We start from the raw sequence: 15,784 nt of genomic DNA on the forward strand, positions 1-15,784 counted from the left end.
CCCTTCGGAAGTTGGAGGGTGTTCCGAAGCAGACGGGAAGGTCGAGTTGTCCGAGGGGCTGGACGCGCTTCCCGGGGATGATCCCGTGGAAAGGCGCAGCGCCTGCCCGGACCGAGGACAGATCAACACGCAGGAGCCCGAGGGTCTCGGCGTAGATAATGTTGAGGCTGCTGCCTCCGTCCATGAGGACCTTGGTGAGCCTGACGTCGCCGATGACGGGGTCGACAACGAGCAGGTATTTCCCCGGGCTCAGCACGTGGTCGGGGTGGTCGGCTTGGTCGAAGGTGATGGGCTTGTCGGACCAGTCTAGGTAGACTGGTGCCGCCACCTTCACCGAACAGACCTCCCGACGCTCTTGCTTGCGGTGCCGAGCCGAGGCGTTTGCCGCTTGCCCACCGTAGATCATGAAGCAGTCGCGGACCTCGGGGAACTCTCCTGCCTGGTGATCCTCCCTCTTGTCGTCGTCGCGGGCCTTGCCACCCTCCGCGGGTGGCCTGGCCCTGTGAAAGTGGCGCCGAAGCATAGCGCACTCCTCAAGGGTGTGCTTGACGGGCCCCTGATGATAGGGGCACGGCTCCTTGAGCATCTTGTCGAAGAGGTTGGCACCTCCGGGGGGTTTCCGAGGGTTCTTGTACTCGGCGGCGGCGACAAGGTCCGCGTCGGCGGCGTCGCGTTTCGCTTGCGACTTCTTCTTGCCCTTCTTCTTGGCGCCGCGCTGAGTTGACGCCTCGGGGGCATCTTCCGGTGGGCGGCCCTGGGGCTGCTTGTCCTTCCGGAAGATAGCCTCAACCGCCTCCTGGCCAGAGGCGAACTTGGTGGCGATGTCCATCAGCTCGCTCGCCCTGGTGGGGGTCTTGCGACCCAGCTTGCTCACCAGGTCGCGGCAGGTGGTGCCGGCGAGGAACGCGCCGATGACATCCGAATCGGTGATGTTGGGCAGCTTGGTGCGCTGCTTCGAGAATCGCCGGATGTAGTCCCGGAGAGACTCTCCCGGCTGCTGCCGGCAGCTTCGGAGGTCCCAGGAGTTCCCAGGGCGCACGTATGTGCCCTGGAAATTGCCGGCGAAGGCTTGGACCAGGTCGTCCTAGTTGGAGATCTGCCCCGGAGGCAGGTGCTCCAACCAGGCACGAGCGGTGTCGGAGAGGAACAGGGGGAGGTTGCGGATGATGAGGTTGTCATCGTCCGTCCCACCCAGTTGGCAGGCCAGCCGGTAGTCCGCAAGCCACAGTTCCGGTCTCGTCTCCCCCGAGTACTTTGTGATAGTAGTCGAGGTTCGAAACCGGGTCGGGAACGGCGCCCGTCGTATGGCGCGGCTGAAAGCTTGCGGACCGGGTGGTTCGGGCGAGGGACTCCGATCCTCCCCGCTGTCGTAGCGTCCCCCACGCCTGGGGTGGTAGCCTCGGCGCACCCTCTCGTCGAGGTGGGCCCGACGGTCGCGGTGATGGTGCTCGTTGCCGAGGCATCCCGGGGCCGCAGGCGCTGTGTTGCGCGTGCGCCCGGTGTGGACTGGGGCTTCCCGCATGAATCGGGAAGTCGCGGCGCGATGTTCCGAGGGGTACCCCTGCCTTCGGGAGGCAGAGCTTTCGGCCCGTCGGACCGCGGCGCCCTCCAAGAGATTCTTGAGCTCTCCCTGGATTCGCCGCCCCTCGGTGGTTGATGGCTCCGGCGTCGCGCGGAGAAGCATTGCCGCTGCAGCCAGGTTTTGGTCGACTCCACTGGAAGCGGGTGGCGGCCTTGCCCTGACATCGTCGGCGATGCGGTGCTGGATACCCTGGGGTAGATGGCGCACTTCTCCGGCCGGAGGTTGGCCCGCCCATTCCTGCCCGACGTCCCGGCGAATCGGCTCAAGTGCTCCCGCTCCCTCGTCGATCCTGGCCGGCACCCCGCGTATTTGCTCCGGCTGTGGGTCATGACCCCCCGCCGGAACGGGGACCACAGCTAGCTCCCGTAGGATGTCAACGCGAGGCACAGGCCTAGGGAGATCGCCGTTCTCCGGTATACCAAGATGGTTGCCTTCGGAGGGACCCCCTAGATCGACGTGGAAACAATCGCGACTTGGGCTGCAGTCCTCGTCGCCGAGGCTGCGGCTACCGTTGGAACAGTCGGAAAGGCAGTAGTCGCATGCGGTCATGAAGTCCCGCACGGCACTGGGGTTACCAAGTCCGGTGAAGTCCCAATAGAAGTCGGGCTCGTCATCTTCCTCGGACCCCGAGGGCCCGTAGGTCGAGACGTCCATCAGCCGGTCCGAGGGTGACCGCATACGATACCCCAGAGGGTTCGGACTCGCCTCCACGAGAGCGTCCGCCAAAGCGAAGCCGCTCGGCGGGTCGAGGCTGAATCCAAGAGGCGTGAGATGGGAATCGGTCGGTACCTCTTGGTCGACGGGCGGTGATGAAGTCACGTCAAGGACTGACTGCACCGTCGTCTCAGGTACGAAGGTGACGCCCAACAAGCCTTTCACGAGCATGCTGGCGTCGTCCGTTTGCTTGGAATTGGCGTGTTGCGGGGAGACGTCGCTCGTCTTCGTCTCAAACGCGAGGTCGATGCTCGACACGCCCCCCGTTGGGGCACCGGCGCCGTCGACTCGCTCGACAGCCGACGAGGTGCTACCTCCTGCTTGGCCTTGGTTGCCCCGCCTCCTCCTCCGTCGGCGGGGGAGAGGGCGGGGTGAGCTTGAATGTTGTTCTTCCGCCACGCGGGGAAGACGTCGTCGATTCCGCCGCCGGCGGGTGGGCTGTCGGCCGCCATTGTCGCTGTCGCACGGCGGGGGAAGGAGCATCATGTCGTAGCTGCCGTCGAGGGACATGAACTCAAGACTCCCGAAACGGAGCACCGTCCCGGGCTGAAAAGGTTGCTGGAGACTGCCCATCTGGAGCTTGACGGGAAGCTGTTCGTCAACACGCAGCAGGCCCCTACCTGGCACGCCAACTGTCGGCGTTTCGGGACCGGGGGGTCCCTGGGCCGACGAGTGAAATGTCGTCGCGTGCCCCAGCCCAGATGGGTCGGCGCGAGACGGAGCGCGAAGGGGGAAGAACAGGCGGCCGGAGCGAGAGAGAGAGAGAGAGGTGGAAATCTCGCGGCCTTCGTGTTTGTCCCGCGTCCGGGTCGGGTGCGCTTGCAGTAGGGGGTTACAAGCGTCCATGCAGGAGGGGGAGCGAGCGGCCTCACGCGAGCGCCTGTCCCGTCCTCTTCCCCGCGCGGCCAACCCTCTATAAGAGGGCCCTGGTCCTTCCTTTTATAGGCGTAAGGAGAGGATCCAGGTGTACAATGGGGGTGTAGCAGAGTGCTACGTGTCTAGCGGAGGAGAGCTAGCGCCCTAAGTACATGTCATCGTGGCAGCCGAAGAGGTTTTGGCACCCGGTTCATGTGGTGTCGTGGCCGTCGGAGGAGCGCTGGAGCCTGGTGGAAGGACAACTGTCGGGGCTGTTGAGTCCTTGCTGACGTCCTCTTGCTTCCGTAAGGGGGCTGAGAGCCGCCGTCGTCATAGAGCGTGCGGGGTGCCATCATTACTTGTCTGGCGGAGCGAGCCAGATGGGACGCCGGTCTTGTTCCCCGTAGCCTGAGTCAGCTTGGGGTAGGGTAATGATGGCACCTCCTGTTGACGTGGTAGGTCCGCGCCCTAGGTTGGGCGATGTGGAGGCTCCTCCGAGGTCGAGGTCGAGTCTGTCTTGCGTGGCCGAGGTCGAGTCCGAGCCCCTGGGTCGGGCGAGGCGGAGACCGTCGGCTGAAGCCAGGGCTAAGTCCGAGCCCTGGGGTCGGGCAAAGCGGAGTTCGTCGTCTTCTGGGGCTGAGCCCAAGTCAGAGCCCTGGATCGGGCGGAGCGGAGTTCGTCGTCTTCCGGGGCTGAGCCCAAGTCCGAGCCCTGGGTCGGGCGGAGCGGAGTTCGCCGTCTTCCAGGGATGGGCCCAAGTCCGAGCCCTAGGTCGAGCGGAGCGGAGTTCGCCGTCTTCCGGGGCTGAGCCCGAGTCCGAGCCCTGGGTCGGGCGGAGCGGAGTTTCCTATGGTGCCTGAGGCCGGGCTTGACTGCCTGTCAGCCTCACTCTGTCGAGTGGCACAGCAGTCGGAGTGGCACAGGCGGCGCTGTCCTTCTGTCAGGCCGGTCAGTGGAGCAGCGAAGTGACTGCGGTCACTTCGGCTCTGTCGACTGGAGGACGTGCGTCAGGATAAAGGTGTCAGGCCGCCTTTGCATTAAATGCCCCTGCGATTGGGTCGGTTGGCGTGGCGATTTGGCCAGGGTTGCTTCTTGGTGAAGACTGAGCCTCGGGTGAGCCGGAAGTTCGTTCGTCGCTGGAGGGGGGCCTCGGGCGAGACGGAGATCCTCCGGGGTCGGCTGCCCTTGCCCGAGGCTGGGCTCGGGCGAGGCGTGATCGAGTCCCTCGAATGGGCCGATCCCTGACTTAGTCGCACCCATCAGGCCTTTGCAGCTTTGTGCTGATGGGGTTACCAGCTGAGAATTAGGAGTCTTGAGGGTACCCCTAATTATGGTCACCGACACTTACTGGAGGGATAAAGGACCTGACCGTCCCCTACATTTAGAGTACAGGACCCTTTACAGTCTCCTGCTGGAGACAGCCTCAGCGTGTTCCTGCTCCTGCACGAGACTCACGAACGACTTGATTACTTTCAAACGAAGGACACTAAACTAAACATAGGGTGAGTTGGAGCGTTGGATTGGGGAAAAATGTCAAATCTACCTACGTTTACATGTTGTTAAACTTTTGTTTAGTGTATGATAAAGTTAGACTAGTATAATGTTAGTGTGTTGTGATGTCACACAATCATATTTGATAACTATATACCTAGTTTGAATACTCTTGAATGAGATTGAAGTGGATTGAGATGCATCCAGGGATGATTTGATCTACTAGGAATTTAAACACCCTTCAATCTCTCCAAAACACTTCAATCCAAAAGTATCAAAACTAGGCCTAAGTGTGTTGCAAAAAGACATTAGTATTAGAGCATCTCCAACAACTTGACCTATAAAAATGCCCTATAATTTGAAAATAAGTATATTTTATAGAATTTAGGGCACCAACAAAACACCCCGCTCCAACAGTAAAGCCTCAAATCTAGATTATAGGGCAGCCCACTACGGTGTAGTATATTTGAGTCACTTGAGAGGGTGCCCTATAGCTTTTTGACAAAATTTTATGAAATAGGGCACCGTTGGAATAGTTTTTCTTGTGTAGAGCCCCATATTTTAATTTGAAGCACTAGTTTGAGGCATTGTTGGAGATGCTCTTAAGAAGGTGAAAGATGTCTTTTATAGACATTGCAAAAAGGTTATTGGCAATGGGGCTAGGACAAGCTATTGGAAAGATACCTGGCATGGCCACTACCCTTTATCCGAAAAATTCAAGAGATTGTTTGACTTCTCTTTTAATAAAGATATTAGTGGCAGTAAAGTGTTGTCTTCAAATTGTCGTAGCCTAACCTTCACAAGAAGGTTAGTCGAAGAAGGGGCTGGCCTTTTGGCAGAGTTAAATGAAATATGTGACAAGCAAAATTTATCTGGCAATGTGGATAAAGTGGAATGGGTTCTAAGTAAAAAAAGGTTTTATGTGAAATCGCTATATGTCAAATACAGAAGTGACTTTCTGACAGAGCTCACCTTTTCTGGCAGCTCTGACAAGGTTTCAAACGGGAATATAGTCGTTACTATGTACGACAGACCGTCCGACCTAAGGGCACGGATCGTCCGCGTGTGTGCAGAAAGTGAGTAACTTGCACATAACGGTTGAAATTGGATGGGAGGCTATAAATAGAAGGGGTGCTCGTGTGTGAGATCTCTCTTGGCCATTTCTAGTGAAAGTCGCCTAGAGAGGGTGAATAGGCATAATCTGAAATTTACAACTTTAAATACATACAACAAGTCGGGGTTAGCGTTAGAGCTTAAAACAAGTCCGGGAGAGAGAGGAAAAACAAATCAACCAAGAAATAAAACGGATGAACACAGTGATTTGTTTTACCGAGGTTCGGTTCTAAAGAACCTAGTCCCCGATGAGGTGGTCACAAAGACCGGGTCTCTTTCAACCCTTTCCCTCTCTCAAACGGTCACTTAGACCGAGTGAGCTTTCTCCTTAATCAAACGGGTCACTTAGACCCCGCAAGGACCACCACACACTTGGTGTCTCTTGCTTTGAATACAAGTCTCTTGGGAACAGGAATGAGGAAGGAAGAAAGCGATCCAAGCACAAGAGCGCAAAAGAACACGAACAAACACTCTCTCAAGTCAATAGGTGGTTGGAGTAAATTTGGGACTTGGAGAGGCTTTGATCTTTTGATTTGTGTCTAGGAGTGAATGCATTAGCTCTTGTATTGAATGAAAACTTCGGAAGACTTGGATACTTGGAGTTGTGGTGATTGGGGGTATTTATATCCCTCAACCATCAACAAGTCGTTAGGGATGGCTGCTGTCGATGGCGCATCGGACAGTCCGGTGCGCCACCGGACACTGTGAGGTTTGCCGCCACGTCACCCAACCGTTAGGGTATTGGAGTAATCGACCGTTGGAGATTTTGTCCTCATGCGGCACCGGGCAGTCCGGTGCGCCAACGGACAGGTCCTGTTCACAGTCCGGTGTGCCTTTAACACTGTGGCTCTGACTTTGCGTGCACTGTTCTTCAATGTTCACGCGTCCGGGCGTCGTTGCAGTCGACGGTTGCGCTGGATAGCCGTTGCTCCGCTGGCACACCGGACAGTCCGGTGAATTACAGTGGAGGGCGCCTGGAGAAACCCGAGAGTGGCTGGTTTGAGCTGTACGGTCCTGGCACACCGGACACTGTCCGGTGGCACACCGGACAGTCCGGTGCGCCATTCCTCAGCACACTCTGGTTTCTTTGCTCCTTTGAATTTGATCCCTAACTTGAATATTTATTGGTTTGTATTGAACCTTTTTGCACCTGTAGAACATGTATTTTAGAGCAAACTAGTTAGTCAATTTGTTTGTGTTGGGCATTCAACCACCAAAATTAATTGTGGGAAAAGGCTAACCCTATTTCCCTTTCAATCTCCCCCCTTTTTGGTGATTGATGCCAACACAAACCAAAGCAAATACAGGGTGCAGAAATGAACTAGTTTGCATAAGGTAAGTGCACAGGTTACTTGGAATTAAACCAATCTATAATTTCACTAGATATGAATGGATTGCCTTCTTCTATTTGACATTTTGGACCACATTTGCACCACTTGTTTTGTTTTTGCAAATTCTTTTGGAAAATCTTTTCAAAGTACTTTGCAAATAGTCAAAGGTATATGAATAAGATTGCAAGAAGTATTTTCAAGATTTGAAATTTCTCCCCCTGTTTCAAATGTTTTTCCTTTGACTAAACAAAACTCCCCCTAAATGAAATTCTCCTCTTAGTTTTCAAGAGGGTTTTAATGGATACCATTTTTTGAAATTCTTATCTTTAAATATACCAATTGAAAATAAGCATCCCAATTGAAGAGATTGTCATAACAAGATACCAATTGAAGATTTAAAACAATATTACTTGAGATTTTGTTTTCTCAAGAGAAGGATATCAATTGATATATTGTCATGACATAGATACCAATAAAAAATATCAATTAAGGCTTTATTTATGATATCAATTGAAAAACAAACATTTATGAAATCAATTCGAAAATTTTTGAAATTGGTGGTGCGGTCCTTTTGCTTTGGGCTTAATATTTTCTCCCCCTTTGGCATTAATCGCCAAAAAACAGAGACGTTGAGAGCCCTTCTTACTTTCTCCCCATTGGTACAAGTAGATAAGAGTGAAGATTATACCAATTGAGAGTGATGTGGAGTGACGGCGAAGGGTAAATGATACCGTTAGAGTGGAGTGGAAGCCTTGTCTTCACCAAAGACTCCATTTCCCTTTTAATCTACGAGTTAGTATAGAAATATACTTGAAAACACATTAGTCGTAGCATTGGTACATAAGTAATAAGAGATATGCATTTGTACCAAAAGAAAGAGATATGATCAAAGGTATATAAATGAGCTATATGTGCAATGTTTAAATCAAAATTTCGAGAATCAAGAATATTTAGCTCATTCCTTAGTTTCATAAAGGTTTTCTCATCTAATGGCTTGGTAAAGATATCAGCTAGTTGATCTTTGGTGTTGACATAAGCTATTTCAATATCCCCCCTTTGTTGGTGATCCCTCATAAAGTGATACCGAATATCTATGTGCTTAGTGCGGCTGTGTTCAACAGGATTATCCGCCATGCGGATTGCACTCTCATTATCACATAGGAGAGGGACTTTGCTCAATTTGTAGCCATAGTTCCTGAGGGTTTGCCTCATCTAAAGTAATTGCGCACAACAATGGCCTACGGCAATGTACTCGACTTCGGCAGTGGAAAAGCTACTGAGTTTTGTTTCTTTGAAGCCCATGACACCAGGGATCTTCCCAGAAACTGACAAGTCCCTGATGTGCTCTTTCTATCAATTTTACACCCTGCCCAATCGGCATCGGAATATCCTATTAAATCAAAAGTGGATCCCTTGGGGTACCAAAGTCCAAACTTAGGAGTATAAACTAAATATCTCATGATTATTTTCACGGCCCTAAGGTGAACTTCCTTAGGATCGGCTTGGAACCTTGCACACATGCATACGGAAAGCATAATATCCGGTCAAGATGCACATAAATAGGGTAAAGATCCTATCATCGACCGGTATATCTTTTGATCTACGGATTTACCTCCTGTGTCGAGGTCGAGATGCCCATTTGTTCCCATGGGTGTCTTGATGGGCTTGGCATCTTTCATTCCAAACTTGTTAAGTATGTCTTGAATGTACTTTGTTTGGCTGATGAAGGTGTCGTCTTGGAGTTTCTTGACTTGAAATCCTAGGAAATACTTCAAATCCCCCATCATAGACATCTCGAATTTTTGTATCATGATCCTACTAAACTCTTCACAAGTAGATTTGTTAGTAGACCCAAATATGATATCATCAACATAAATTTGGCATACAAACAAATCTTTTGCAATAGTTTTAGTAAAGAGTGTAGGATCGGCTTTTCCAACTTTGAAGCCATTAGTGATAAGAAAATCTCTTAGATATTCATACCATGCTCTTGGGGCTTGCTTGAGCCCATAAAGCGCCTTTGAGAGTTTATACACATGGTTAGGGTACTCACTATCTTCAAAGCCGGGAGGTTGCTCAACATAGACCTATTCCTTGATTGGTCCATTGAGGAAGGCACTTTTCACGTCCATTTGATAAAGCTTAAAGCCACGGTAAGTAGCGTAGGCAAGTAATATGCGAATTGACTCAAGCCTAGCTACGGGTGCATAGGTTTCATCGAAATCCAAACCTTCAACTTGTGAATAACCCTTGGCCACAAGTTGGGCTTTGATTCTTATCACCACACCATGCTCATCTTGCTTGTTGCAGAATACCCATTTGGTACCTACAATATTTTGATTAGGACGTGGAACTAAATGCCACACCTCATTCCTCGTGAAGTTGTTGAGTTCCTCTTGCATTGCCAGCACCCAGTCCGGATCTCTTAGTGCATCCTCCACCCTGTATGGCTCAATAGAGGACACAAAAGAGTAATGTTCACAGAAATGAGCAACTCGAGATCTAGTGGATACCCCCTTATGAATGTCACCAAGGATGGAGTTGACGGGGTGATCTCGTTGAATTGCTTGGTGGACTTTTGGGTGTGGCGATCTTTGACCTTGAATTTCCTGCTCATCTTCCTTGTCTTTATTATTATCATCTCCCCCTTGATCATTGTCCTCCTCTTGAGGTGGCTCATCCTCTCGATCTTCATTTTCATCATCTTGAGCTTGTTCCTCATATTGAGTTGGTGGAGATGCTTTGTTGGAAGATGACGATTGATCTTGTGCTTGTGTGGGCTCTTTGGATTCCTTAGGACACACATCCCCAATGGACATGTTCCTTAGCGTGACGCACAGAGTCTCTTCATCATCTAGCTCATCAAGATCAACTTGCTCCACTTGGGAGCCGTTAGTCTCATCAAACACAATGTCACAAGAAACCTCAACTAATCCAGTGTATTTGTTAAAGACTCTATATGCCCTTGTGTTTGAGTCATAACCTAGTAAAAAGTCTTCTACAGCCTTAGGAGAAAATTTAGATTTTATACCTCTTTTAATAAGAATAAAACATTTGCTACCAAAGACTCTAAAATATGAAATATTGGGCTTTTTACCAGTGAGGAGTTCGTATGATGTCTTCTTGAGGATTCGGTGAAGGTAGAGCCAGTTGATGGAGTAGCAGGCAGTGTTAATCGCCTTGGCCCGAAACCGGTCCGGAGTCTTGTACTCATCAAGCATGGTCGTTGTCATGTCCAGTAGAGTTCTATTCTTCCTCTCCACTACACCATTTTGTTGAGGTGTGTAGGGAGAAGAGAACTCATGCTTGATGCCCTCATCCTCAAGAAAGCCTTCGATTTGTGAGTTCTTGAACTCCGTCCCATTATCGCTTCTTATCTTTTTTATCCTTAATCCAAACTCATTTTGAGCCCGTCTCAAGAATCCTTTCAAGGTCTCTTGGGTCTGTGATTTTTCCTACAAAAAAACACCCAAGTGAAGCGAGAATAGTCCTCCATAATTACAAGACAATACTTACTCCCGTCGATGCTTATGTAGGCGATCGGGCCGAATAAATCCATGTGGAGTAGCTCAAGCGGCCTGTCGGTCGTCATGATGTTCTTGTGTGGATGATGAGAGCCAACTTGCTTTCCTGCTTGACATGCGCTACAAACCCTGTCTTTCTCAAAATGAACATTTGTTATCCCAAAATGTGTTCTCCCTTTAGAAGCTTGTGAAAATTCTTTATTCCAACATGGGCTAGTCGGCGATGCCAGAGCCAACCCATACTAGTCTTAGCAATTAAACAAGTGTTGAGTTCAGCTGTGTTCTCATTAAAATCAACTAAATATAGTTGACCCTCTAACACTCCCTTAAATGCTATTGAATCGTCACTTCTTCTAAAGACAGTAACACCTACATTTGTAAAAAGACAGTTGTAGCCCATTTTGCATAATTGAGAAACAGAAAGCAAATTGTAATCTAAAGAATCTACAAGAAAAACATTGGAAATAGAATGGTCAGGTGATATAGCAATTTTACCAAGTCCTTTGACCAAACCTTGATTTCCATCCCCGAATGTGATAGCTCGTTGGGGATCTTCGTTTTTCTCGTAAGAGGAGAACATTCTCTTCTCCCCTGTCATGTGGTTTGTGCATCCACTATCAATTATCCAACTTGATCCCTGGATGCATAAACCTGCAAAACAATTTAGGCCTTGTTCTTAGGTACCCAAATAGTCTTGGGTCCTTTCACGTTAGGAACAAGCACCTTGGGTACCCAAACACAAGTCTTTGAGCCCTTGTGTTTGGCCCCAACATATTTGGCAACTACTTTGCCTGATTTGTTAGTAAGCATATATGATGCATCAAAAGTCTTAAATGAAATGTTAGGCTCATTTGATGCAGCAAGAGTTTTCTTTTTAGGCATTTTATCGTGAGTAGAATGCCTAGAGCTAGAAGCCTCATTTTTATACATAAAAGCATGGTGAGAAATATTATGAGGTTTCCTAACATGAATTCTCCTTATTTTGTGCTTAGGATAATTAGCAGGATATAAAATATAGCCCTCATTATCCTGAACCATGGGTGCCTTGCCCTTAACAAAATTAGACAATCTTTTAGGGGCATTAAGCTTGACATTGCTTCCCTGTTGGAAACCAATGCCATCCTTAATGTCAGGGCGTCTCCCATTATAGAGCATGCTTCTAGCAAATTTAAACTTTTCATTTTCAAGTTCATGCTCATTGATTTTATTAGTTAATTTAGCTATGTGATCATTTTGTTGTTTAATCATGACAATGTGATCATCGATAGCTTCTACATTAACATCTCTACATCTAGTACAAATAGTAACATGATCAACGGTAGATATAGAGGGTTTGCAAACATTTAATTCATCTATCTTAGCATGTAATATGACGTTCTCATTTCTAAGATAGGAAATAGAATCATTGCAAACATTTAACTCTCTAACCTTAGAAATTAAGCTAGCATTTTCAATCCTAAGGCTATAAATTGATTCATTCAATTTATCAATCTTATTATTTAAACTAGCATTTTCATTTCTAAGACTGGTAATCGAATCATGGCAAATGCTAAGCTCTTTAGTTAGGTTTTCACATTTCTCTACTTCCTGAGCATAAGCATTTTTCACTTTAACATGTTTTTTATTTTCTTTAATAAGGACTTCCTCCTGGCTATCCAAGAGTTCATCCTTCTCATGAATGGCTCCTATCAATTCATTCAATTTTTCCTTTTGTTCCATGTTGAGGTTAGCAAAAAGAGTAAGTAAATCATCTTCATCTTCACTAGAACTACCCTCATCACTAGATGTTGTATATTTGGGGGTGGTTCTAGATTGTACCTTCTTTTTTTTGCCGTCCTTGGCCATGAAGTATTTGTGGCCGATGTTTGGGAAGAGGAGGCCCTTGTTGATGGTGATGTTGGCGGCATCCTCGTCGGAGGAGGAGTCGGTGGAGCTCTCGTCGGAGTCCCATTCCCGACATACGTGGGCATCGCCGCCCTTATTCTTGTAGTACCTCTTCTTTTCCTTCTTCTTCCCCTTCTTGTCCTCGCACCAGTCACTATCACTAGACATTGGATATTTAGCAATAAAATGACCGGGCTTACCACATTTGTAGCACACCCTCTTGGAGCGGGGTTTGTAGTCTTTCCCCCTCATTTGCCTGAGGATTTGGCGAAAGCTCTTGATGATGAGCGCCATCTCCTCGCTATCGAGCTTGGAGGCGTTGATTGGAAGCCTACTTGGTGTAGATTCCCTCTTCTCTTCTTCCGTCACCTTGAATGCGACGGGTTGCACCTCGGGTGTGGAGGTGGCGCCTTGCTCCAAGTTGACAATATGTTTGGAGTATTTGATCATAAGTTCAAAGCTCACAACCTTGACAATTACTTCCTCGAGAGGCATCTGTTTATATTTAGGATCTCCACGGATTAGTTGCACTTGAGTGGGATTATGAAAAACAAGTGATCTAAGAATAACCTTGACAATTTCATGGTCATCCCACTTGGTGCTCCCGAGGTTGCGCACTTGGTTCACCAAGGTCTTGAGCCGGTTGTACATTGCTTGTGGCTCCTCTCCCTTGTTGAGGACGAATTGACCGAGTTCTCCCTCGATCGTTTCGTGCTTGGTGATCTTGGTCACTTCGTCCCCTTCGTGCGCCGTTTTGAGGACGTCCCTAATTTCTTTGGCACTTTTTAACCCTTACACCTTATTATACTCCTCTCGACACAAGGAGGCGAGGAGTATAGTTGTGGCTTGGGAGTTAAAGTGCCAAATTTGGGCGACCTTGTCCGAGTCGTAGCCTTCGTCCCCCACCTTAGGTACCTGCGCTCCAAACTCAACAATGTCCCAAATTCTTGCGTGGAGTGAGGTTAGGTGATGCCTCATTTTATCACTCCACATACAATAATCTTCACCATCAAAATATGGTGGTTTGCCTAAGGGAACGGAAAGTAGAGGAGCGCGTTTAGAAATACGGGGATAGCGAAGGGGCATCTTACTATACTTCTTGCGCTCATGGTGCTTAGAAGCAACAAATGAGTTGGAGCTTGAAGACGTGGAGGGCGACGAAGAGTCGGTCTCGTAGTAGACCACCTTCTTCATTTTCTTCTTCTTATCGCCTTTCCGATGCGTCTTGTTGGAGGAAGAGGATTCCTCTTTATGCTTGTGGTCGGACTCCCTAGAGAGGGTTCTCCCCGAGCTTGCGGGCTTGTCACCAGTCACGATCTCCCTCTTGGCGTGTTCTCTCGACATCACTTCGAGTTGTTAGACTCTAATGAAGTACCAGGCTTTGATACCAATTGAAAGTCGCCTAGAGGGGGGTGAATAGGTGTAATATGAAATTTACAACTATAAACACATACTACAAGCCGGGGTTAGCGTTAGAGCTTAAAACAAGTCTGGGAGAGAGAGGAAAAACAAATCAACCAAGAAATAAAGCGGATGAACACGATGATTTGTTTTACCGAGGTTCGGTTCCAAAGAACCTAGTTCCCGTCGAGGTGGTCACAAAGACCGAGTCTCTTTCAACCCTTTCCCTCTCTCAAACCGTCACTTAGATCGAGTGAGCTTACTTCTTAATCAAGCTGGTCACTTAGACCCCGCAAGGACCACCACACACTTGGTGTCTCTTGCTTTGATTACAAGTCTCTTGGGAACAAGAATGAGGAAGGAAAAAAGTGATTCAAGCACAAGAGCGCAAAAGAACACGAACAAACACTCTCTCAAGTCACTAGGTGGTTGGAGTGAATTTGGGACTTGGAGAGGCTTTGATCTTTTGACTTGTGTCTAGGAGTGAATGCACTAGCTCTTGTATTGAATGAAAACTTCAGAAGATTTGGAAACTTGGAGTTGTGGTGGTTGGGGTATTTATAGCCCTCAACCACCAACATGCCGTTGGGGATGGCTGCTGTCGATGGGCGCACCGGACAGTCCGGTGTGCCGCCACGTCACCCAACCGTTAGGGTATTGGAGTAATCGACCGTTGGAGACTTTGTCCTCATGCGGCACCGGACAGTCCGGCGCGTCACCAGACAGGTCCTGTTCACTGTCCGGTGTGCCTCTAACACTGCGGCTCTGACTCTGCGCGCACTGTTCTTCACTGTTCACGCGTCAGGGCGCCGTTGCAGTCGACCGTTGCGCTGGATAGTCGTTGCTCCGCTGGCACACCGGACAGTCCGGTGAATTATAGCGGAGGGCGCCTGGAGAAACCCGAGAGTGGCTGGTTTGAGCTGTACGGTCCTGGCACACCAGACAGTCCGGTGCGCCGTTCCTCAACACACTCTGGTTTCTTTGCTCCTTTGAATTTGATCCCTAACTTGAATATTTATTGGTTTGTATTGAACCTTTTTGCACCTGTAGAACATGTATTCTAGAGCAAACTAGTTAGTCCATTTATTTGTGTTGGGCATTCAACCACCAAAATTAATTGTGGGAAAAGGTTAATCCTATTTCCCTTTCACCTAGCACACAATGAACACATTTGTGATCCTCCACCTCACTCTCTCACACATTTTGCTTGAGATTGCATTTTAGTGAGAGATTGAGAGCTTCCAGTGCATTTGCATCGATTAGTGATTTTTGAGGCACTAGGTGATACATCGGCAAGCGTTATCTACTTGTTACTCTTGAAGGTTTCCGCCTCCTAGACGGCTTGGTGGTGTCTCCGTCGAGCTCTCCGTGAAGGTTGTGGAGAAGTCGTGGTTGTGATTGTGAGGGGTTCGCGCCTAGCTCGTTGGAGCGGCAAAGGCGACACTAGTGGAATCGAGGTAACGAGTGATTCCTTGTCCACTTGGCTCAAAGATCAATCTGTGTCTTGATAGAGGAGCAAGTGAGAGTTTAGAGTCCACCTCAACATGGATTATGGGTGATCGGCAAATCACCGATACACATGGGAAAAAATCTGGTGTCTCTTTTTTCCCTCTTGTTAATTTCATTGCTAGTAGCTAGTGATTATTGAATTGTCATTCATTTCTAGCTTTGTTATTGTTGTTTCCAATTAGTTGCTTACTTACATTAGCTAGAGAATTTAAATCTCTTGTCGTATTGATTAAATTTCTCTAGTGTTGTTGATTTTAGTCAAAACCGTCTATTCACCCCCCTCTAGTCGATGTCCTTGATCCTACAGTCGCCTGTTACACGTGGAGAGTTGTGCAAAATGCGCTCAACATTCACATCATTTCTAATAATGTCGAGATGCT

Source organism: Zea mays, chromosome 2, assembly GCF_902167145.1.
Source record: "Zea mays cultivar B73 chromosome 2, Zm-B73-REFERENCE-NAM-5.0, whole genome shotgun sequence".
Classification (NCBI taxonomy): domain Eukaryota; kingdom Viridiplantae; phylum Streptophyta; class Magnoliopsida; order Poales; family Poaceae; genus Zea; species Zea mays.